Source organism: Macrotis lagotis, chromosome X, assembly GCF_037893015.1.
Source record: "Macrotis lagotis isolate mMagLag1 chromosome X, bilby.v1.9.chrom.fasta, whole genome shotgun sequence".
NCBI lineage: Eukaryota > Metazoa > Chordata > Mammalia > Peramelemorphia > Peramelidae > Macrotis > Macrotis lagotis.
This window is the reverse complement of record NC_133666.1, coordinates 89,063,254-89,087,498: the sequence shown is the minus strand read 5'-3', so window position 1 is coordinate 89,087,498 and position 24,245 is coordinate 89,063,254. Positions and strand designations below refer to the sequence as shown.

General features: G+C 38.7%; 1 long non-coding RNA gene across 4 annotated transcripts in view; it reads left to right on the top strand.

Annotated features, from left to right (window-relative positions):
* The window catches only part of LOC141496921 (uncharacterized), a 1,073,688-nt gene that overhangs the window by 69,176 nt on the left and 980,267 nt on the right, over positions 1-24,245 (top strand). The window contains exon 1 of one of the 4 annotated variants that reach the window (XR_012471195.1): positions 22,331-22,496. The exons of 1 other annotated variant lie outside the window; for it this stretch is intronic. This is a non-coding gene — a long non-coding RNA (uncharacterized LOC141496921). Of the gene's footprint in view, positions 1-22,330; positions 22,497-24,245 lie in introns of those variants that run through there. 2 more of the 4 variants (XR_012471196.1, XR_012471197.1) reach the window with 2 other exon arrangements.

Sequence of the window (24,245 nt, the reverse complement as noted above, 5' to 3'; positions counted from 1 at the left end):
ACACCCATAAACAGACAACCACAAGAGTTGTGAAGAAGACAGAGAGGGAAGAGATGATTATGGAGGAAAATGAGGAAAAGAGAAAAGACTCCAGGTGATGGAGAAATGCAAAGAGGAGTTTCCCCTGAAAAGCACAGAAGTCAACCATATGTCCTAGTAAATATAATACGGATATGGATTTGACTCATTGAAATTTGACTCATTGAATTTAAATCACATACCAACTGCTGATAAGTTCTATTACTCCAGAAAAGTCACTTAATCACTCTCAGCCATAGTTTTTCTTTTCCTTAGCCAGCCTACAGGGCTGGACCTGATGGTTTCTAATGAAGCTCCTCTTCCATGATGCTATCTATGATTGCCAGAAAGCAAAAAGATTGTTCCCTTAGGACTGAGGTCAGAGAAGAGGAAATGAGGTATACAGGAGAAGAGCTGTCCAGAGATGGATTCACTGGGGTGGGCAGTGGGAGAAATTTATGAGTTACTCAGCTAGATTTCTTAGTTGATTTTTCTTGGAAGTCCTGGAATCAAATCCTATTTCACCAATTTAATAAATGTTTGACTCTGAGTAATTCAGTTACAAGGTCTAAGTCTCTCTCTGCTTTTAGAGCATAATGGATTTGGACTCTATGACCTCTAAGGTTTCTTCCAGCTCTAAAAGTGTGATCTTATTGAAGATAAAGAAAATAGAAAAGATCATTGATTAATGATTAGGAATTAGAGCAGGGCAAAAAATAAGATTTTAAGGAGGGAGAGATAGGCATAAGTGACTGAAAAAAAAGAGAGCTCGACAAAGTCCCCCATATTACTGACTGGGAATCAGGGCAAGGAAAGGAAAACTTTTCAGGTATATGGAGAGAGAGGAAGAGGGAGACGGAAAGAGTGAATGAAATAGAGAGGGAAAGAAAGAATGAAAGACAAATAAAGAGAAAGAGGAGAAAGGAGGCACAGAGACACAAAAATACAGAGATAAATTCAGAGAGAAGCAAAGGAAAAAAAAAGAAAATCGGTGCATATAGCATTATACTTTGCATTGAAAGTTTCCACTTAAATTCTGCCTTACTGCTGACTTGATAGAAGTCACTGAACTACTATCAGTCTCAATTTTCTCCTCAATAAGATCATGGGACTCCATGATCATATGGGATCAGTGAAAGCAGAGAATGTGTCATTGAGATTAAAAGAGGCAGAAAGAGTTGTATGAAAGTGTACATTAATGGGGTCAGAGGACTTCTGGAAAGGGACCTGGGTAGAAGGTGGGATCCACAGAGCTATGTTTCTTAGTGAACTCTTGTTGGAAGGCATCATTTTACTTGAGGTCAACCTTGCCTAGCAAATAGTCTTGTTAATTCTTTTATCTGTTTGTTGTACAGTCATTTCAGCCATGTCTGACTCTTTGGAAACCTTTACAGAGACGTTCTAGTCCTGGGCAGTCACTTAAATAAATCAATGTCTTCTGCTCTGCAATGCTGGGGTTGGAGTCCATAACCTTCCAGTTTCTAATCTCTGATAATCTGGGAAATAAAGAATTTAACCATTCCCCCATTGATGAGCATTCCCTCAAGATCCAATTCTTTGCCACTACAAAAAGAGCTGCTATGAATATTTTGGAACATGTGGGACTTTTCCCATGTTTAATGATTTCTTCTGGATATAGGCCTATGTACCTGAGACCTGTATATGAAGATCAAAACTTCTGTTCAGCTCTGGTGATTTCAACAGGAACATTTGAAATTACCCTGGTTCATACCTATCGTATGTACCAGGCAGCATGCTATACCTGGGGAAGACAAATAAAGGGAACAAAAATAGAAACCCTGCCCTCAAGGACATACCTCATGGGGTGGAATCCAGTATAGTAAAAGAAGCCAAAAAGTGAGTGTGGCTCATGGGAGGAGGGTCCCCAGGATGAAACCAAGATGAAGTTGTCCTGAGAGTATCGAAGTAGGAAATGTAGAGCTCCGTGGCATGGCTGCCCTCCACAAAGGGAAGTATGGGAATTGCCCATTCACAGAGAGAGAGAGAGAGAGAGAGAGAGAGAGAGAGAGAGAGAGAGAGAGAGAGAGAGATACCCCAGGGTCTTATGGTTCTTCTGAGAAGTAAATTCTAGGTCTGAAAAGATGTTCCTGGAAAAAGTGGCTCTTGGGGCTGATGGAAAAGTCCAGAAGGCAGCTGGATGAGAAATGAAGAGCACTGGAATTTGGAGTCATAAGTTCCTGAGTTCAAATTCTGCCTCACCTGGGTTACCTAGGTAAGGTCTTTAATCTCTTCCAGACATGATTTCCTTCTCCGAAGAGTCATTCCTTTCATTTGGAGAGCTTGTCATTTCCTTCCAGTTCAACATGCATATGAATGACAAAGAGAAAATAATTGCTATTTTTTTTTCTGGAGAAAGACCTAGAATGAATATGCCCTGATTAGAGGAGAGATTAAAAAGTAATGATAATTAGGATGGGACTTGGTTTGGGGAGAGGGAGCTAGTTGTCCCAGAGAACCAGAGAGAGACAGCAAGAGAGACATCAATAGAGAGAAAGAGAGAGAAAGAGACCCACTTGATAATGGGCAAAAAAAGGATGACAGAGTCCATTGGGGAGGACAGTTAGAGACTGAGGAAAGAGATCAGAGGCAAGGAAGGGATGCTTCTCAGTGGCAGTGCCAGTGAGCTAAGAGTCAGTGGATAATGCATCATATTGTAGTTAACTAATTTTAAATCCCACATCAACTGCTGATGAGATAGTGACTCTGGAGAAGGCACTTAACTACTGTTAGCCTTAGTTTTCTGTGTAGGCCCTAGACTTGAAGGTGGTTCCTGATAAAAAGAAATTGCATAATCCTATGGGTACCAGAAAGAACAAAGAAAGCTCTGGTGAACTTGGGGTGGGAGAAGAAAATATGAGATAGAGGGAAAAGAGTATAAAAGATAATGGAGACAGAGAGAAGGTGCACCTAGGAAGGAGACTATGAAGAATCTGGATGTCACCCAGCTATGACCCTTCATAGTCTGTTCTTGGGGACCTGAATTAATATCCTAGTTCACATTTTTTATGATTGAAACTAGACAATTCTCTTATTTTTAAGCCCCTGTCTCCTCTATCATAATTAAACATAATAGATCACATTGTTAAGTCCTGCTCCTGATCTATGATCATATAAGAAAAGGTCTTTTATTTGTGGAAGGGGAATGAGAGCAAGGAACAAAGCATTTGAGCAAAATACATAGACAGGGAGAGGGAGAAAAAGCTGGTACTGGATAGAGAGGGAGACAGACAGAAACAGAAAGAGAGAAGTAAAATCAGAGAGAGACAGAGGGAAAGAGATAAGTAGAGATAGAGACAGCAAGAGAGAAGAAGAGACAAGAAGACAGTCAGTAAGAAAGACCAAGACAAAGAGAAAAAGAGAAAGAAAAGCCCCTACTTGGAGTTGAGTCTTTGTCTTTAAATCCACCACTGTCATTGACTGGCTATGTACCTCTGGAGAAGTCACCTAACCATTGTCAGCCTTAGTTTCCTCTTCATTAAATTTATTCTGATTTGTTGAGGTCTAAAGACACTTCAGGTCTCTGATTCTCTGGATGCCAGAGAGAGAAAAGTTTGTTTATTTGTTATGAATCTTGGAATAGTGAGGTAGAGTTAGAGGGAATCTGGCAATGCCCATGAGAAGAAGACAGCAGAAGCATTCACAGGGAATAGAAGTGTGCAGTGCAGGAAAGTGCAGAGTCAAACAATCAGGTCTACAGTGGTCTCTTCTTTGAGGACAGAATGACCAGACTTCAAATCCCAGTTAATATTAAGAATAAATGTTTGACTCTGGAAAATTCAGTTCAGATATCTAAGGTTCCTTCCCCTTTTGTGTTAAAATAGTGTTGACTAAAATGACCTCAGAATTGTCTTCCAACTACAAATCTATGATTTTAGTTATGAAAATAAAAAAAAAACAGTTATTATTGGATGGAAATTAGAGTAAGGAGAAAAAGCTTTTGAGGAGGAGACAGAGGGAAGGAGGAGCAGAAGGAAGATTCATAAAAGTGTGGGGGGGGAAGTAGGGGGAGACAGAGTGAAATAGAGACAGAGACACAAAGAAACACAGAGTGACAAAGAGAGACACAGGTGACACACAGACACATAGAAACTGATAGAAAGACAGAAATAAAGAGCAAAAAGGTGAGATATACAGAGAGACAGAAACAGATAGAAAAAGAGAACCATAGAAAGAAAGAGAATCACTTGATAATAGACAAAGAAAGAAGATACCATTATGGAGGACAGTTGGCAATTGAGTAAGGTGATGAAAAGATGTAAAAGGATAAAATACTTGGGAAATGAAGGACAAACCAGTTATGCATTTTAGTGGTCAGACCACTATACTTGGTTGTGTCTGTTTGATTCAAGTTGCACCTAAGGGGCAGAAGAGCTGTCTTATTCTATAGAAGTCCCTTAACCACTGTCAGCCTCTGTTTTTCAACTCCTTTAGTTTATGGCACTGGATTTCGTGGTATCTAAGGACTCTCCATATGTATAAGCCTCTAGATTCAAGAGAGGGAAAGGATGTCCACTTGTGATTAGTCTTGGAACATAGAGAGTCAGTTAGAGAGAGTCAGTCATTGAGGATGAAGAGATTGTCCACAAGAAATAAACATGTGGAGATTGAGGAAAATATATAGTTCAAAACAGCTAGATATTTTATTGACTTCATCCTGGAAGTCAGAAAGTCCTGGGTTCAAATTCTAGTTCATGCTCAGGAAAAAATTTGATCCCTGGATATATAGTTAGTCATTCTAAGCCTCCTTCTACTGTTTTAATATAAAAGAATTGTAGCCAATGGCCTCTAGGTTTCCTTCTAACTGTAAAACTATGATCATTATCAATAGAGTGGGAAAAGAAAAGATCACTTGCTTATTGGTGGAAAGTAGAGTAAGGAGCAAAGGAGGTTTTAGAGGAGGTGATGATAGAAGGAGAGAGACAGAGCAATAAAAGGAAAGAGACAGAGGCAGGAGACAAAAAGAGAAAGCAATAGAGAAAGGAAACCCCAGGTGAGGGAGAGATTGAAAGGTAAAGGATCAAAGGTAAAAGTCAAATTCTTATTCCCAGTTGTAACAAATCCTGGCTATCCTTGGGTAAGAGAATATGCATGTTTATCCAAAATAACTTCCTTTCACAATTTTAATAATATTTGGTCCTTTCTTATCTCCTTTCCCTGCATAGAGAATGCTTTAGTCAACATTCATTAATCACCTACAGCATGTCTGCCATCCTGCTAAACACTGAAAATGTAAAGACAGGTCAAAGGTATTCTTTGCTCTCAAGGAGCTCCTAGTCTAATTGTAAAGACAACATGTCAACATCTATGTACAAACCAGATATATACATGATACATTTGAAATACATTTGAAATAGGAAGGCATTATAATTAAGGGACTGGGACAAAATTTTTTTGTGAAAGGTAGAATTTGAGCTGGTATTTGAAGGAAGACAAAGAAGCTTCTTTTAAATTTATTTTTTTTTTGGAAGCTAAGTAAGCTTTAATCAGAATGGAGACTATTGCAGATATGGAGGACTGTCTGTGACAATGGTGAGAGTTAGAAGATGAGGCAACATTTTGGGAACAAGGAGGAGGCCAATGGCACTGGATCACAACATTTATTAATAGGAGACTGTAAGGTGAATGAAGACTGGAAAGGTGGCTGATTAGAAAGTGCTTTGAATGCCATCCATAGAGGTTTTATTGTTGTTGTTTTGTTTTGGCTTTTCACAACGCAATCCAGCTAAGTGACTTGCCCAGGGACTCATAACTCGGTAATTATAAAGTGTCTGAGGCTGGATTTGCATTCAGGTCCTTCTGACTCCAGGACCGGTGCTCTATCCATTGTGCAACCTAGCTGTCCCCAACCAGAGAGTGTTTTTTTTTTTTTTAATTTCATCCTGGACACTCTAGAAGTCATTAAATGCTATAATTCCATGGTTGGACTTAAACATTTCAACAGCTGAATGGAAGATGGAGTGGAGTAGGGTGAGAATGGAGACAGGAAGAGTAAAACAAAAGGGTCTTTCAATAGTCCTGGTATGAGATGATGAAGAATTACCACAAAATGATAGCAGTGTCAGAAGACAGAGGATAGAGGTGTCATATGCAAGAAATGTGAAGACACTGGACAAGCCTTGCCAAAAGAAGATAAATCCTTTGCTTTTCCTTCCAAATCTTTGTCTTTTTGACAATCAGCTCATCCTCTTTGATCACTGTCCCTGAACCTCTCTTGTGAAATGCCTGTAGAATGTTGCTCATTGTTTTTATATCCTGAGTACCCAAAAGGTTTAAAACACAAATTTGTTCCTTAGAAAGCTTTCATTGCCATGCATGGACAGAAGCCTTTTTTAATAGCATAGTAGTAGGCTAAAGCAGGTGGAAGGTTTTAAGGAAGGCTTTAAGCCTATGATTGAGTTGGGGGATGCTAACCCAAAACATATTAAGATTTAACATGGCAGAGTTGGCAGACGAGGTGATTTGTTCCAGTGACAATGAAAGGAACTGTACAAAGTGGTGTTTGAATTCTCAGAGCTTGGTTTGACATCAAAGTTGCCAGGATCGTCCCCTGCCACCCAAGGCATAGCCAATTGTCTTGACTTTTCTTTTACCATTCGACTTTGAAAAATCACGAAGAGACGGTGAAGATTAACAAATTTTTGAACACAGTTACACTTAGATCCAGTTCATTTGCCCAAAGTAGCACCCACCATGCAGTATTTTACCCCATCATTATATTGTCATGAGTACTCTTTAAATACAAAGGATGAACAACAATAACACCTATCATTGCTTTAAGTTTAGCATGCTATCCTTTATCTAGGGTCACTGGTTTCTGGTTATCTATTGTCCAGTCAAGGAGTTGAGAGAATGATTCAATAGTAAGTTACAGTTAGGAGGAGGGTTAGTGTGATTCATGCTGAGTTGGTGAAGAGACAGGACACTTGGGACTCTTGGAACACAGATATGGTCATCCCCCCCCCACACATTTCCAGCCTCCCATTGTGTTGTATCATCCTCCACCTCACTGGGTGATAAGAGTCATTTTATCTAAATTTCTTTGGTGCAAAGCAGACCAGAGTGAAACACATGCTTCATTGTTTTTCTTTGTTTTATTTCTGTAGAAAGAGCTGTTCTGTGCTAGGGTCTTGTCTTATAATCATTGACCAAGGCTAGTACCATCCATCTTGGTAGCCACACCTACTTCTCAAGATTTGTCTTAGGAAAGGTAGAAAACAAGATCTGGATGTGGGAACCTCAGTCCTCAATGTGAGGGACAATTCATTTGCCTGGTCAGCAAAAGATCTGGGTCCAAGATTGAAGACAGAACCAGGAGCTCCATGACCTGAAAGAACATCCTTCATTCTACCATGAAATGAATGGAAGAAGGAATCTGGTTAGGCTGCAAGTTTGTTTGAAGGGAATTGACCAGTGATTGCCTGACTGAATGTATAAGCCCAAACCTGTTATGAGGCAAAGGCCTGTAAAGACCTGAATGAGGTCCTTGAATGGATCTCCTCCCATAGAGAGTCCCAGGCAATCATGGATTCCTGACCTAACCCCAGGATCCAATACATACCACTCTGCAGAATGAAGCACTAGTTGAGCCTGTGGGGAGACTGGGCCAAATGAAGAAGTAGCAAAAGCACCATGATCCTAGGTCATCTCTTGTCTCATTGTCTTATACCTTTGATAATGGAGCTTAGAGTCATAGTAGAAGATCTTGAGTCCTGTGACTTTAGGAGAGCAGGAGCACTGTTTTGTTTATTTTGAGTTGCTCTATGTAATACATAATATATGGTGACAACATGGACTATTTTGTGTCCTTGTATTTGAACTGATCTTTTTCCTGTCATCTGATCAGCCAAAGGATAAAGAGGGAAAAGAGGGAGAGCTTTCCTCTGAAATTTCCAAAAGTTCAAAGGACATAGGATTTTCTCTGCATTCCTAATTTCCCTTAAGTTAGGAATAGGGGACAGAGAGCAATGAGAGTTGGTGACAGAGACAGAGAGAGGGTGGAGAGAGAGAGAGAGAGAGAGAGAGAGAGAGAGAGAGAGAGAGAAAGAGGAGAGAGATAGAGAGACAGAGAGACAGAGACAGAGGAGGAAAGGAGTGGTTCTTTTCCCATTTGTAACAATTTATGGGATTGCAAATTAATTAGAGAACAAAATTTGGTAGTGACAGTGTTTTTCTGTTTCATGTGTATTTCCAAATTCTGATGAGCCTGAAGTTTGAATATTTTCATATATGTACAGTATCTTATTTACTTTATTGCAAAGGTTCTTAGAAGTGCTCAAAATGGAAACTTTGAATTAACATACAAAATTTACGTTAAAACCTATGGCATTCTCTTCCTCCCCTGGATTCTAAAGGACTTATTGGTTTTATGTAAGGAAAATGATTTTACTGAGTAAAAGTGTTTCAGCCCTTAATGGAGATGGAGTTGGTTTGCAAGTTTTGCCTTCATTGATTTCGAAAATGGTGAAAATATGAGGCAGTCACTTTTGCAGTTAGATGCTTTAAGGCATTATCTGATGTTTAAAATGGATGTAATAAACTTCTGTTGGAAAGAAAGAGGCTTATTTAGTTAGAAAGCAAAATAAAATAAGGGAATAAGCAATTTCATTTTAGGAAAGTAAATTATCTGACTCCTGTGACCTTCTGAGAATCATTTAGCTCAGGGCTGTCCAAAATGAGACCCGCAGTGGAATTTTATATGGCCTGCCTGTGGGATTACTAAAAGTTATAGTAAACTAAGCAGAGATACCTCAGGGCTCTGACTAAAATGGCAAAGCAAAAAATATTGTCTATTGTTTCATTAAAAACTTCTCAAAGTAAGCTTGGATTGCTATGATTTAGCTGAATTTAACTGCTGAATAAACCACATTGGAAGGCATTTTTCTTGTTGATTAGAGAAACTATAATCCTTGAAGTTTCCATTTTGATCAGGGAAGAACAAAATTTTACCAAGAATTTGAAATGTATGAGAAAAATGTACTAAATTTTCAGAGAAGAGATCAAGTGGCTTGAAGGCTATTAGTCCTGATTGTAAACTGAGATAAGATTGAGGAAAAGATTCAGGAAGGAAGGGGAAGTAGCATTTCAGGGCTGGGGTCAGAGGCATTTCTATGGATTGCAGGAATCATCCTGGTTTAAACTGAGTCAAAAAAGAGAGAACTGGACCTTCCTAACATCTCTTGAATGCACCTAATCCTGCCCCCACACCTAGGCCATGGCAATAATCTCCCCACTCCAATCCACCCTCCATTGGGTCAATAGATTGCTTTTCCTAAAGGGCAGATTTTATCATGATATCCCCACTCTCAATAAATTTCAGTGATTCCTTATTGCCTTCAATATCAAAGGTAAAATATTCTCTTTGGAGGGCAAATCCTTTCACAATTTGCCCTTTCTCCATTTCTATTATTATTATTATTATTATTTTTATATTACTGAAGCAATTACTCCACTGACTCTGGGATGCCTTGATACTATCTTCCTGCTGTTCCTTTAATATGATGCTGTCTTCCAACTACTGTATTTCCTTGCATTAAAGACTTACCCTTTTTCAAAAAATTTGGGGTCTAAAAACTGGGAGTGTTATCCACTTGTTGATTTTTTTCCTGCATTTTCTACTTTTTCACATTTGTTATCCTTGCTCTCATTGTTTCCCTTTTGTTACCAGTATATTTAGGTTCTTTTTTGCTACATTCTGTCTAGAAAAGACTCAGAAAAGATTTTCATTCAGTGCTGAATTCAAATTAAACGTGATCCAGTTTGCAAAACTGAATGGAAGTCACGCTGTGGACCATCAGTTTGGGCCTCCTCCAACAGAGAAAAAATCTCAGAATGTCTAATAGAAGAAGAAACCCTACTGAAGACAAGAGGGCAGAAGAAGGGCATGAGAAGCAAGAAAGCCAAATGGCCTGAGTTAGAGAGGGAATTGGAGTGAGAGATTGAAGAACAAAGGGTTACTGAAATTCCTGTGTTGGGCTGGCTAGGTGGTACAGTGGATAGAGCATTGGCCCTGTAGTCAGGAGTACCTGAGTTCAAATCCAGCCTCAGGCACTTAATAATTACCTGTGTGGCCTTGGGCAAGCCACATAACCCCATTGCCTTGCAAAAACTAAAAAAAAAAAAAGATTGGTAAGTGAGAGAGGGAAGGAAAAAAAGAAGCACAAAAGTAGAGGGAGACAGATAGAAATGTCAAATTGAACCTAAGAGAGGGCAAGAGACAGGTCAATAGAATGTTACAGAGATGAGAATCAGAGATGTTACAAAACTGAAGAAAAGAGAAAGATAACTCCTTAAAAGTCAAGGAATTAGGAAGTGATCATTCTGGGGACAGAGAACCAATTGATCTATGAGACTCAAAGACATGAAAGGTTAGGAAACATGGCCAGTGTAAAACAAACCTGTCAAGTGTCCTGGGGCTTAGGACAGTGTTCTAAGGCTTGACTGACTTTCAACCCTACATCAGTGGATGACAAGATCTCTTACTCTGGAGAAGTTCCATTGTCACTCTCAGTTTTCATCTTAGTCATTTTATGAGACTAGGCTTGATGGTGTCTAAAAGATCATCCACCTCTATGATCCTATGCTTGTCAGAGAGGGAAAATCATGTCCACTTGTTAGTAAGCTTGAATAGAGTTACAGTTAGGGAAAATGAGGCAATGGAATTGGATTCAGTGTTTTCTATAGTTCCTTTCTCATGTGGATCTGTGGTTATGGTGATGACAAAGAACAAAGGGAAAAAAACTGTTATCACTAAATGAGAATTAGTAGAAAGAAAAAAAATACTTTTGACTTAGCGATAGAGAGGAGAGGGAAAAGGAAGGACAAAGAGAGGGGGCAACCAGTGACAGGGAAAGAAACAAAATGAGACAGAGAGACAGACCCATATGTAGAGATGGAGAGTGGCAGTGAGATAGAGAAAAACCACAGACAGATACAGAAAGACAGAGATAGAGAGAGAAAAAGAGAGGCACACACACAGAATCACAGTAGAGGTCTCGGGGAGGTTAGGAAGAGACACCTGCCTAGTATTCATCAAAGTCTGTGGAGGTATCATAGTGGATAGAAAATTCTCCTTAGAATTCAGTCACTGAGGGGGCAGCTAGATGGCACAGTGGATAGAGCACTGAGAAGTCAAGAGGACCTAAATTCAAATCCAGCCTCAGACACTTAATAATTGCCTAGCTTTCTGACTTTGGGCAAGTCACTAACCCCATTGCCTTGAAAAAAGAAGAAAAATTTTTAAAAAAGAAGTAAAACAGAAAGCTGGGAAACAATTTTCACAGCTGATGACCAGCTCTATTCCTCTGGAGAAGTAACTTAATGAATCTCAGTCCAATTTTTCTTCCCATTAAATTGAGTTTGCACGTTTTAATGGTGTCTCATGGCCTCCAGGTAGATGATCATGTAAAGCTGATCATCCTGCAATACTGCTGTTACTCTATAAAGAGTACATTTCAATAATTACTTAGCTTTGTGGTCTTGGGCAAGCCACTTAACCCCATTGCCTTGCAAAAACTTTAAAAAATAAATTTAAAAATTTTAAAGAGTACATTTCAAGGGAAAACCACCTTCGTGGACTCAAAACCATCTGGCCTAATGAAGAAACAAAATACTCTTTGCAGATGACATCATGATATACTTTGAGAATCCTAGAAAGTCTACTAAAAAACTACTTGAAATAATTAACAATTTTAGCAAAGTTGCAGGATATAAAATAGACCCAAATAAATCATCCACAGGATTATATACTACCTATAAAGACCAATAGCTAGGTTAGAAAGAGAAAGTTCAGTTGAACTTTTATGCAGACAATATAAAACATGGTAGATTCTACCTTCCCAACTAACCCCAGACACTATAGAAACACGATAACAAAAATCTCTTCATACAAATAGAGTCAGGTCTAAACAATTGGAAAAATGTCTATTGCTGAGGGGCAGGCCAAGCCAACATAAAAATGCAATTATACCTAGCTTGATCTACTTATTCACTACCAAATCAGTCTGCCAAAATATTATTTTACAGAGCAAGAATAAATAGTAACAAAATTCATTGAGAGGTACAAAAAACCAACAATATAAAGAGAACTAATTTTTAAAATGCAAAGGAAGGTGTCCTACCCATGAAGAAATGAATAGCAGAAAGTGGCAGTTGGGGCGGCTAGGTGGCGCAGTGGATAAAGTACCGGCCCTGGAGTCAGGTGTACCTGGGTTCAAATCCGGTCTCAGACACTTAATAATAATTACCTGGCGGTGTGGCCTTAGGCAAGCCAATTAACCCCATTTGCCTTGCCAAAAATCTAAAAAAAAAAAAAAAAAGAAAGTGGCAGTCATCAAAACTGTTTGATACTGGCTGAGAAAGAGAGAAAGAGAGTAGTATATCAATGGAATAGAGTAGATACTAAAGAAAAAGTAGTAAATGACTATAGGAATTTACTCTTTGTTAATTCTGGAATTACAATTCACTAATTAACAAAAAAAATGTTGAGAAAACTAGAAAATAGGTATAACCCATTGTCTCACTCCCTATACCAAGACAATGTCTAAAAGTCTACATGATTTCAACATAACGGGTGATACCAAAAGCCAATCAGGAGAACAAAGAATAGTTCCTCTGTTATATCTATGGAAAGGGAAGGAGTTGATCAAACAAAAGATGGAAAACATTATAAAATGCAAAATGGATAATTCTGATTACACTAAATTTAAAAAATTTTGCTCAAATAAAACCAAATCAACTAAGAATAGATGTAATGTAAAAAACTGGGAAACAATTTTTACAGCTAATACTTCTAATAAAAATCTCTTTTCTAAAACACAGAGAGAACTGAGTCAAACTTATAGGAATATATGTCATTCCCCAAATGATAAATTGTCAAAAGTTATGAACAGGTAATTTTTTCAAATCAAGAAATTACAGTTATCTATAGTCAGAAAAAAATGCTCTAAATCCTAAATGATCAGAGAAATGCAAATGAAAGCAAATCAGAGATAATATATCACGCCCATGAGTTTGGCTGATATGACAAAAATGGAGAATGATTAATGTTGGAGGGGGGGGGGAAATGGAAACACTAAGGCTCTCTCAGTGAAATCATGAACTGATTCAAGCATTCTGGAGAGCAATCTGGAACTCTGGCTGAAGGCAATCTAACTGTGTCTGCCCTTTGATCCAGCAATATCTCCATGAAATCTGTCACCCAAACAGATCATATTGAAGGGGAAAAGACCCACATGCAGAGAAATATTTATAACAGCTCTTTTTGTAATGGCAAAGAATTGGAAATTGAGAGAAGGCCCATCAATTGGGGAATGACTGAACAAATACCAGTATATGATTGTGTTAGTATACTATTGTTCTATAAGAAATGGTGAGGAGGTACAGTTCAGAAAAACCTGGACTTAAATGTGCTAGTGCTGAGTGAAGTGAGCAGAATCAGGAGAACATTGTACATGTTAACAGGGATGATCAACTATGATTTTACCTATTTATACTCAGGAATTCAATGAGCAAAGACAATTAAAATGACATCCAGATCCAAAATTAAAAGTATGCAGTCTGAATGCAGATCAAAACTTGCAATTTTCACTTTTTAAAATTTGTTTCATGTATTTTTTCTCACTTTCTCATCTTATTTCCTTTTGTTCTGACTTCTTTTACAACATGACTGATATGAGAATTTGTCAGATATGGTTCACATATGATCAATATTAGATTATTCATTCTCATGAAGGGGAGGGAAGGGAGTGAGGCAGAAAAATGCAGAACTCAAAATCCTACAAAATAAAATGAACAGTTAAAAACTATCTTTACAAGTAATTGTAAAAAAGAACTAATTGTAAAAAATAAACCTAATTAAGAGACAAGGAAGCAAACTATATCTTGCTAAAAGATATGATAGACAATTAAGCAATATCAATGCTGTGCTTCTGATAAAGGTGTCATTTCGCATAGAGAACTGAATCCTCTTTATATGAAGAGAAGTCATTTCAGAATTGATGAATGGTCGAATGATATGAACAGGCACTTTTCAGATGAACAACTCTAAGCTATCTACAGGTATATGAAAAAGTGTGCTCAATAACTTTTAAAGGAGAAATGCAAATCCAACAATGGTGATGTACTACCTCATACCTTTTAGATTTATTTAATATGGCAGAAATCAAAAATAAATGTTTTAAGTGTGTGGGGAAAATTGGGATCATAAAGCACTGTTGGTAGGGATGTGAATTGATTCAATCCATCTGTTGAGATCTTTGGAACTCTGTCCAAAGGGCAACCAAACTGTTCATACATTTGTGCCAACAATATCACTACTAGGTCTTTATCCCAATGAGATCATGAAAAAAGAGGAAAAACATCCATGTGAAAAAATATTTACGGCTGCCCTTTCCGTGGTACCAAAATACTGGAAACTAACAATTGCCTATGAATGATTCAGGTTTTTTCAGCAACACAATAATCCAAGACATGTACAAAGGACTGTTTCATGGAAAAATATGATATCCGTATCCAGATCAAAGCCTGAAGAATTCTACCTTTTGAAGCATAATTTTTTCCACTTTGTTCGTGGTTGTGTTTTTTTTTTCCTTTGATTTGTCTTCCACACGTGTGACAAATGTGGAAATATATTTTACATGATAAATATAAACTATATACAAACTATATCAAATTGTCTGCCATTGTCAGAAGAGGAAGGACAGAGGGGGAAGAGGAAAATTTGGAAATCAAAATCTTGTGAAAATGATTGCTATGAATAATATGGAAATATATTTAACATGATTGTACATGTCTAACCTATCATTGACTCATTGACATGTGGAAGTAGGAGGGAAGGGAGGGAGGTAGAACAATATGGAACTCAAAATCTTACAAAAATGAGTGTTGAAAACTATCTGCATTTAATTAGAAAAAATAAAATACAAATAATAAATGAATGCTAAAATATTTTCATCTGTTATTGAGAACAATAATATAATATCAGGGTGAGAAAAGAAAGCCAGAACAATTTTTGTGGAACTGATATCTTAGAAACTGAGTAATTAAAACACACGTTTAAAGAAACCTCAAAGAAAAATATAGCTAGACCAGAAATTCAACCACAGTTTCACAAAGAAAAGAAGGAAGATGAAACTAAAGGAGTGAATATTATGTCAAAAACTGAATGAGAGTGATAAGGTTAAATGCAGAAAATTACGTGATGCAAGGGAAAAAATTAGAAAGAAAATTGTGCACTTAGAACAAGAAGTACAAAACTTTATTCTGTGTAGAAAACTCCTTCAATAGTAGAATGTAGCAAAAAAATAAAATAATGACTTCAAGAATCAAGAAGCTACTTTAAAAAATTAAAAAAGTTTACAATTAGAGAAATTTAGGATATTTCAAAATAATAAAGCTGTAACTAATTGATGAAAGAACATTAAAGCATTTTTCAAATACCTGAAAAAGCAAAAAATAGAATAATTCTAAACAATATAAAATACTTGGGATTGTACCTGCCAAGACAAACTCAGGAAACTTTGTGAACACAATTGCCCGATACATTTCACACAAACAATGTCATATCTAAATAATTGGAAAAATATCAATAATTTATGTCATCTGTGGTATACCTATCATTGTTATTGTCTAGAGCTAGAAATAATCAAAAGCAAATTATATCAGCAAACAAAAATCAGTCCTACTGACAGCATATTGACAAACTCTGAAAAGTTCAGTAAATGAAACTAGATCCTTTCCCAACCAAAGTAGGAAATTTATGAAGTTTCAGCTGATATCCCTTAGATAGTCCTGTATGTATTATTTGTTAAGAATTAGTAGGTAGGGACCGCTAGGTGGCTCCATGTAGAGCAGCAGTCCTGCAGTCAAGAGGACCTGAATTCAAATACTGACTTGGACACGTAATAAACTACCTGGCAATGTGACCTTAGGCAAGTCAGTTAACCCCACTGCCTTGCAAAAACCAAAAAAAAAAAATTTAATTAAAAAAAGAATTAGTAGTTAGAAAAGATTTATTTTAGAACCAACTATTCACTAGGTGGAAAACAAATTTTATGGGATACATGTTAAGCTCCAGAACGTAGAATTTGTGCTCCTTATCTTACATAGTTAATATTCAACTAGCGTGGCACAACATAACCTGATATACTGGTAATAAATGTGAAACTATGAGCAAAAAGACAACAAACTTGAAAAAGTGGAAAATGGAAGTAAAAAAAAAATCTACAACCATTGGACAAGACACTCCCAGTTTTTAGATCCCAATTTTTTTGGGGAAAAGGGTGAGTCTTATTCATGGGGAAATATAGTAGTTGGAAGATAGCACCATATGCAAGGAACAACAAGGAAGATGATATCACTGTATCCCAGAATTGGGGAAATGCTGCAGTAGTATAAGGAATAATAAGACTAGAAATAGAGAAAGGGCAAGTTGTGAAGGGATTTGCCCTTCAGAGAGAATACTTTACAGTTGATACTGAAGGAAATAAGAAGTCACTGAAATTTATTGAAAGTGGGGATGACAAGATAAGATCTGCCCTTTAGAAAAAGCAATCTATAGGCCCAATAGAGAGTGGAATGGAGTGGGGAGATTTGAGGCAGGTAGAGCCACTAATAGCCATAGCTCAGGTGTGGCAATGAGGCTCTGTGCCATAGTGGGGGCAGGATGAGGTGTGCCCAAGAGATGTTAAGACTCTCCAGGTCTCTCTTTTTTGACTCAGATTAAACCAGAATATTTCCTGCAAACTATAGAAATGTCTCTGGCCCCAGCCCTGATTCACTACCACCCCTTCCTTCCTTCCTTTACTGCTACTTTCTCCATCTTCTCTTCTTCAATCTTGTCTCAGTCTACTATCAGGACTAATTGCCTTCAAGCCACTTAATCTCTCCTCTAAAAATTGAGCACATTTTTCTTTCACATCTCAACTTCATGGTAAAACTTTATTCTTCCTGGATCAAAATGGAAAATTCAAGATTTACAGTTTCTGTAATCACCAAGAAAAATGCATCCAATGTGGTTCACTGAGCAATTATATTCAGCTAAATCATGGCAGTCCAAGCTTATTTCTAAAAGTTTTTATTGAAACAATAGACAATATATTTTGATTTGCCATCTTAGTGAGAGGTCTGTGGTATCTCTGCTTAGTGTAGTAAAGCTTTTTTGTAATCCCACAGGCAGGCCATATAAACTCACACTGGGGGTTGAATTTTGGACTGCTCTGAGCTATACGATTCTCAGAAGACTACAGGAGTCAGATGAGTGACTTTCCTAAAATGAAATTGCTTATTCTCTTATTCCATTTGGCTTTCTAACTAAATAAGCCTCTTTCTTTCCAACAGAAACTTATTATTCTCATTTTAATCATCAGAAAATGCTTCAAAGTATCTAATTGCAAAATGACTGACTTATATTTTCACCACTTCCTGAAGACAAAACTTGCAAACCAACTCCAACTCCATTAAAGGCTAAAATGCTTTTACTCAGTGAAATCATTTTCCTTTCATAAAAGCAACTAGTCCTTTAGAATCCAGGGAAGGAAGCGAATACTATAGGGTTTAAGGCCAATTTTGTATGTAAATTCAAAGTATCCATTTTGAGCACTTCTAAGGAGTCTTACAATAAAGTCGATAAGAAACTGCACATATATGAAAATATTCAAACTGCAGGCTCATCAGTATTTGGAAATACACATTCAACAGAAAACATGTCACTACCAAATTTGTTCTCTAATGAATTTGAAATTCCATAAATTTCTACAAATGGGAAAAGAATCACTTTTTTCCTCCTCTCTCCTCTCTGTCTCTGTCACTCTCTCTCTCTCTAGCTCTGTCTCTCTCTGTCTCTATCTCTGTCTCTGTCTCTCTGTCTCTCTCTTTGTCACTATCTCTCATTCTTGTCTGCCCTTTTTTCCTAACTTGGGGAAAATTAAGAATGCAGAGAAAATACCATGTCCTTTGAACTTTTGGAAATTTCAGAGGAAAGCTTTCCCTCTTTTCCCACTTTTTCCTTTGCCTCATCAGTCCACAGGAAAAAGATGAATTCAAATATAAGGACATAAAATACAGACTATGTTATCACCTTATACTCTGTATTACACAGAATAACTCAAAATAAAGAAAATACTGCTCCTGCTCTCCTAAAGTCTCAGGACACAACATCTTCTATTATGACTCTAAGCTCCATTTTCAAATGTATAAGAGGAAGTGATAAAGGACAAGCCTGAGGCAAGAGATGACCTAGGATCATAGTGTCTTTGTTGGTTCCACATCTCCCCACAGGCTGAACTGGTGCTTCACTCCACAGGGTCTGTGCTACTTGAAGACTTTACAGACAGTAGGATTCTCCCTATAATACAGGCATGTATTGGATCATTGGGTTAGGTCAGGAAGTCGTGACTGCCTGAGACTCTCCCCAGGAGATCTATCCAAGATCTTCCTTCAGGTCTTTACAGGCCTTTTGTCTTATAACAGGTGTGGGTTTATACATTCACTCATACAATTGCTGGCCATTTCCATTCAAACAAACTTTCAGCCTAACCAGAAGCCTTCCTCTATTCATTTCATGGTGGAATGAAGGATTTTCCTTGAGGGCATGGAGCTCCTGGTTCTGTCTTCAATCTCGGACCCAGGTCTTTTGTTCATCAGGGAATGAATTGTCCCTTCCTTTGAGGATTGAGGTTTCCACAACCAGATCTTGTCTTGGGAAGTAGGTGTGGCTACCAAGATGGATAGTGCTTCCCTTGGTCAATGATTATAAATAAGAAAAGACCCTGAACAGAACTATTCTTTCTTTTTTTTTTCTTTTTTTCCCTTTTTTTATTAAAGATTTTATTAGAGTTTTAAAATTTTTCTCCCAATCTTACTTTGCTCCCCCCCATGGAAAACAATCTGTCAGTCTTTACATTGTTTCCATGTTGTATATTGATCCAAATTGAGTTTGATGACAGAGAAATCACATCCTTAAGGAAGACAGAAAAAGTATAAGAGGTAAGATCAGACAATAAGATACCTGTTTTTTTTCTAAATGAAAGGGAATAGTCCATGAACTTTCTTCAAACTCCAAGCCTCTTTCTCTGCATTACAGATAGTATTCTCCATTGCAGACAGCCCAAAATTGGTCCTCATTGTTGCACTGATGGAATGAGCAAGTCCATCAAGGTTGAACATCACCCCCATGTTGCTGTTAGCGTCTACAGTGTTTTTCTGGTTCTGCTCATCTCACTCAGGACCAGTTCATGCAAATCCCTCCAGACTTCCCTGAATTCCTGTCCTTCCTGGTTTCTAATAGAACAATAGTGTTCCATGACATACATATACCACAGTTTGCTAAGCCATTCCCCAATTGAAGGACATGTACTTGATTTCCAGTTCTTTGCCACAACAAATAGGGATGCTATGAATATTTTTGTACAAGTGATATTTTTACCCTTTTTCATCATCTCTTCATGGTATAGACCCAGTAGTGGTATTGCTAGATCAAAGGGTATGCTCATTTTTGTTGCCCTTTGGGCGTAGTTCCAAATTTCTCTCCAGAAAGGTTGGATGAGTTCACAGATCCACCAACAGTGTAATAGTGTCCCAGATTTTCCACTACCCTTCCAACAATGATCATTATCCTTTCAGGTCATATTGGACAGTCTGAGAGGTGTGAGGTGGTACCTCAGAGAAGCTTTAATTTGCATTTTTCTAATAATTAATGATTTAAAGCATCTCCTGCTTCCCCTTCCCAGTGAATGGCCTTCTTATGGTGGTCACCCACTTGGATAGGGCCTAGTGTGAAAAGGCCCTCTCCTCTTTCTGAAAAAGAAATGAAAATATCCTAACCAAAATCTACCTAGTAATAAAACACAGGGATTAACAGTTAAAAAGAGGGAGAGGATAGAGGGAGGCTGTCAAAGCACATATTTTACAAATTTAAAATTGACAGAAATACATTTGGAACAAAGAGCTGCACCCTTCATTTAGAAATAGTAAAAGTTAGTTTAAGAAAAGAGTAAATAGATGTTCGCCCTAGATGTGTCCAGTGTAACTGAAAGCAGTCAATGTCTGGAGGAATCTTGTAAAATAGCAAAGGCAAAAGCCACTCCAAAGAGGATATCCCACATAAATTCAACCAACAATGTATGTACAGAGAACCACTGAACAGGTGCTCCTCATGTGGGCTTGTCTACAGAAATAGAGGCTATTCTGTTGGCAAACACTCATTACATCACTGTCAGCAGAAATTAGAGAAAGAGTGTCCTTAAGGAGCCCAGATTTCAGCACAGACTAAGGAAAGAAATAATAGAAACTGAGTCATACTACAATGCAGACTGTAAAACATTTGGACCTAATGAATACTTAGCAAGACTTGAATTGGTCACTGAAATACCCATCAGAAGCTAAACATTTTTCAAAATTGAGCAGATGACAAATGTTCATATTGCAAATGGAGACCTCAGAATAACCTGGAAAATTAAAAAATAAATTGTACTGGATCTGGAACAATTTTGTTATTAATGGGCCCTCATTATAAATAGTCCAGAGTGATTAAAATGGCTTTTATTAAAACATCTTTGCAAAGATGGACCACCTCTCTTAAGGAAAGGGGCCCCAAATCACAGCAATGCTGGGTCTTATATGCAGTTTGAAAGGCTTGTTCTTCCTCCTTTCTGCCTATCATTGGCTAGAGTCACATTCTATATGATATATTCACCCCCATAGCTTTTTCAACTCCCTGCTCATTATACTAATTTGCAAGTGAATTCTACAATACTAATGAGCACAAGGGAGTGAAGGGGAACCTCACTGAGAATGCTCAAAGGAGAAGGACACAGACTAGGTTAATTCAGAGCTAGATGGGACAGAGGTGAACTAATCTCAGATTTTGATCAGGATGGGACTAAATCTTTTGTTTTATACTCACATACCTGCCCACAGGCACCAATACAGACAGACCCCAGTCTTTGAGATGTAAACTAACCTTCTCCCTTCACATTCCTGTGGAAACCAAACTCCCCCACATTCTTCACATTGCCATGGAGTAAATTTATTGTCCCCATCTCCTACTCATGAGATTGATAAATAAAAATTCAAAAACAATATTTTAATAGCATACCAAATGGTTCTAATCTCTAAGATGCATGGATGAAAAGCTTTCCAGTCCCTCCTGCTAAAATTGTCCTAAAGACATATTTATAGGGTCTGCAGCAGTTGAGTGAACATTCAGACCCTTGTACTGCATTACCAAAGACAGTAATTCTGTGCATCCATCTGAAGAACATTAAAAAGATAAGTCAACAGCACAATATGGAAACTCCATCAAAAATAATAACAGAAGTGAATAATAATTCTAATAAACATTTCACAGTGTGTCATGGCTTGAAAAACAATTTGCAAACATTCTATTTGATCCCTAAAAGGACAGTAATTTTCTTAGCATAGGTGTTATCACTCCCTTCTTACAGATATGAAAAATCGAGGTTTAGGGAGTTTAAGTGGCATGCCTAAGGTCACAACATGTGTAAGCAGAACTGCAGTCCAGGTCTTCTGACTCTAATTCAATTTGTGTCTCCATTGTGCCAGTTCACTAGTGGCAGGGCAGCTGGTATTGGAGAGAATAAAGCTACAAATTTGACATAGTTTGAGAAAGACATTTATGAAGTCACTTTGTAGAGGAGACTGAACCAGAAGAGAGGGTAGAGTTCCCGCTGAGTTTTATTTTCTATAGGATTTAGGCCAGAGTCTCCACACATAAACAAAGGGGGTAGGCATTGGGTTGGTGCCTGGGTGGCCCTCTGTCTCTCCCCACCTCGCCTCCATCTGTGTCTCCTCCAGCCTAGAAAAAGAAGGCTGAGCCCTGGCCCCTCCCCCGGACCAGCCCCTCCTCCTCTGCTGTGGGCCCTGGGAGCTGTCCCAGTGCTCTTCAAGGCTGCTGATTCCCAGATGCTGCTGCACCTTTTGTGCTCTTCCATCTGGAGAGCTCCCCCTCCCTCCCTGGGCCTCCCTCTCCCAGTTTCCACAAAGAGGCCCACCCTCCCCCACCCCAAGCTGAGCTGAGCTACTGTCCCCCACCCCCAGCCCCAGCAGAGTGCCCTGAGAACTCTGCGCCCCTGGTCAGGCCCGGGTCCCCTCCCCTTGCCAGGCTGGGTGATGGGAACTGAGAGAAAGCTTTCGGGGAGGTCCCCACTGTTCTGTTCCTCAGATCACAGAACCCCCTCCTTTCCACTCTGCTCAGAGAAGAGGCAAGCCCCACCCTTCCGTGACGTCACTGTACTCACCCCCTCCCACCCTATATTGAGAGGAAGCTTCTTTGTCTCTGCCAGAGGATGTGAGGTAGCAGGGAGACAGTGGAGATCTGGGACCCCTCACCACTTGCCTTGCCCTCCCCTACAGCTCTCCCCTTCTTTACCCTCATTTCCCTCCATCTTCCAGACTGACAATCCCTGAGGGTCCTGCAAAATGCACAAGGGGCTGTGAGGGAGGTAAGTACCCCTGACTCTGGTCCTGCCTCAGTCTCTCCCTTTATTCTCCTTTCCTTCCTTTTCTCCCCCACCCCAAGCTTTTCATGAAGCCTTCCTCTCCATTGGTTTTTCTTAGTCCTCAGGAGATATCTGTAAGGGCGGGTGGCAGATATTCATAATTTTGTTTTTGCATGTCTTGTGTAAATAGGTCGGATCATCCATTTCTCTTTGTGTGTGTCTGTGTGTGTGTGTGTGTGTGTGGAGTGTGTGGGGGGATGTATGTGTGTATGTGTTGGGGTGAACCTGGGCTTGGCTGGCCCTCTGGGGCTGCCCCTGCCTGGGGCTTCCTGTGTGCCCAGGCCTTTGTCTGAGTGTCTGGGGCTTGTGGGATGAGGGGTAGGGGCAGGGTGGAATTGGTGCAGACAAGCAGGGACCAGCCTTCTGGGCCACTACTTCCCTCCCCTCCTCACATGGATGTTTCCATCCTCCCTTTCTCCATCTTGGCTTTGTCTTACAACTGAGGAGAGAGAAGACAGGGTGGGAACTTTGGCCCTGTCCTCCTTCTTATCATCTCTTTTGTTTAGAAAAAGTGGGGGGGGCATTTCCATGATCCTTATTGTGAGTCAGATAGAGGGGACCATCTCTGAACCTGCAGATCTCTATATTTTCATCCTGAAAGATCGGGGTTGTTTTAATGGGCACTTCTATCATTTGGAGGGATTTGTTGATGACTTAATTGCATTTCGTTTTTTGAAAATTTCCTGTTCCTTTGTCCTATTGGAGAAAGACTCTTAATCCTGGAAAATGGAAGCACTTCCTTCTTCATCTCCTGTATGCAATAAGCCTGAGAGATATTTAGTGCTAAGGTGTGTTTCCTCATATATCTGTTTCCCTTCTCAGTTTGTCTGCCTTTGCTCTCTTTAGGCCAAACTATTTCAACTTTACAGAAGCAGAATAATCCATTTTCTTTTCTGTGATTCTCACTTACACTTCTTATATCATAATTTCTTCCCCTATCCATGGATGTGAATGACAATTTCCTCCTTCTGCCTTCATTTGGCTATTGACTCTCCACACCTAAATTGGCTCAGACAGAATATAAAGAGCAATTTTTTTTCTGTATTGAAGAGAAACCCTGAGTGTCTTCTGCTCCCATATTGCTTGTTTTTGTTTTTTGACTAGTAAAAGAGGACATGTTTTTGCTTCATTTCTTTCTTTCTTAGGCTTTATCATTGAATAGGGATTAGCTCAGTCAAACTGAGACCCATCAAAGACTTTCCCTTATAAAAGCCAAGGTCTTTCACTGCATCCATGGCCATCTCCAGTCATCCTGATTTATATCTGGTCACTGGAACCAGAGGGCTCTGGAGGAGAAAGTGAACCTGGTGACTTTGCACAGCACTTGAATGCAATTCACTTGCAGGTCATGGCTCCAACTCCTTTATATCATAATACACATGAAGAACAAATGTAATTTAATGTGATAAGTGCTGTGAGGTACTGATATCCTATGAACTATCTGGAAAACCACCTCTCTTTTGTCTTATCTGTTTCTATATCAATTTCTGTATTCTAACTTCTATCAACCCTCTTCAGCTGCTGTCTTTGAAGTTATTAAATGAGATTTTTAAAAATTTGTTTGCTTCTGTATACTGAACACCTAATCTTATCCATTGTTCTGCCTTTCACTTTTTAACAGACTGGAAAGCTAAGTGTCCCACTGGAGTTGAAAATTCTTTACCCAAATAAAGTCAGTCAGGAAATGTGAGG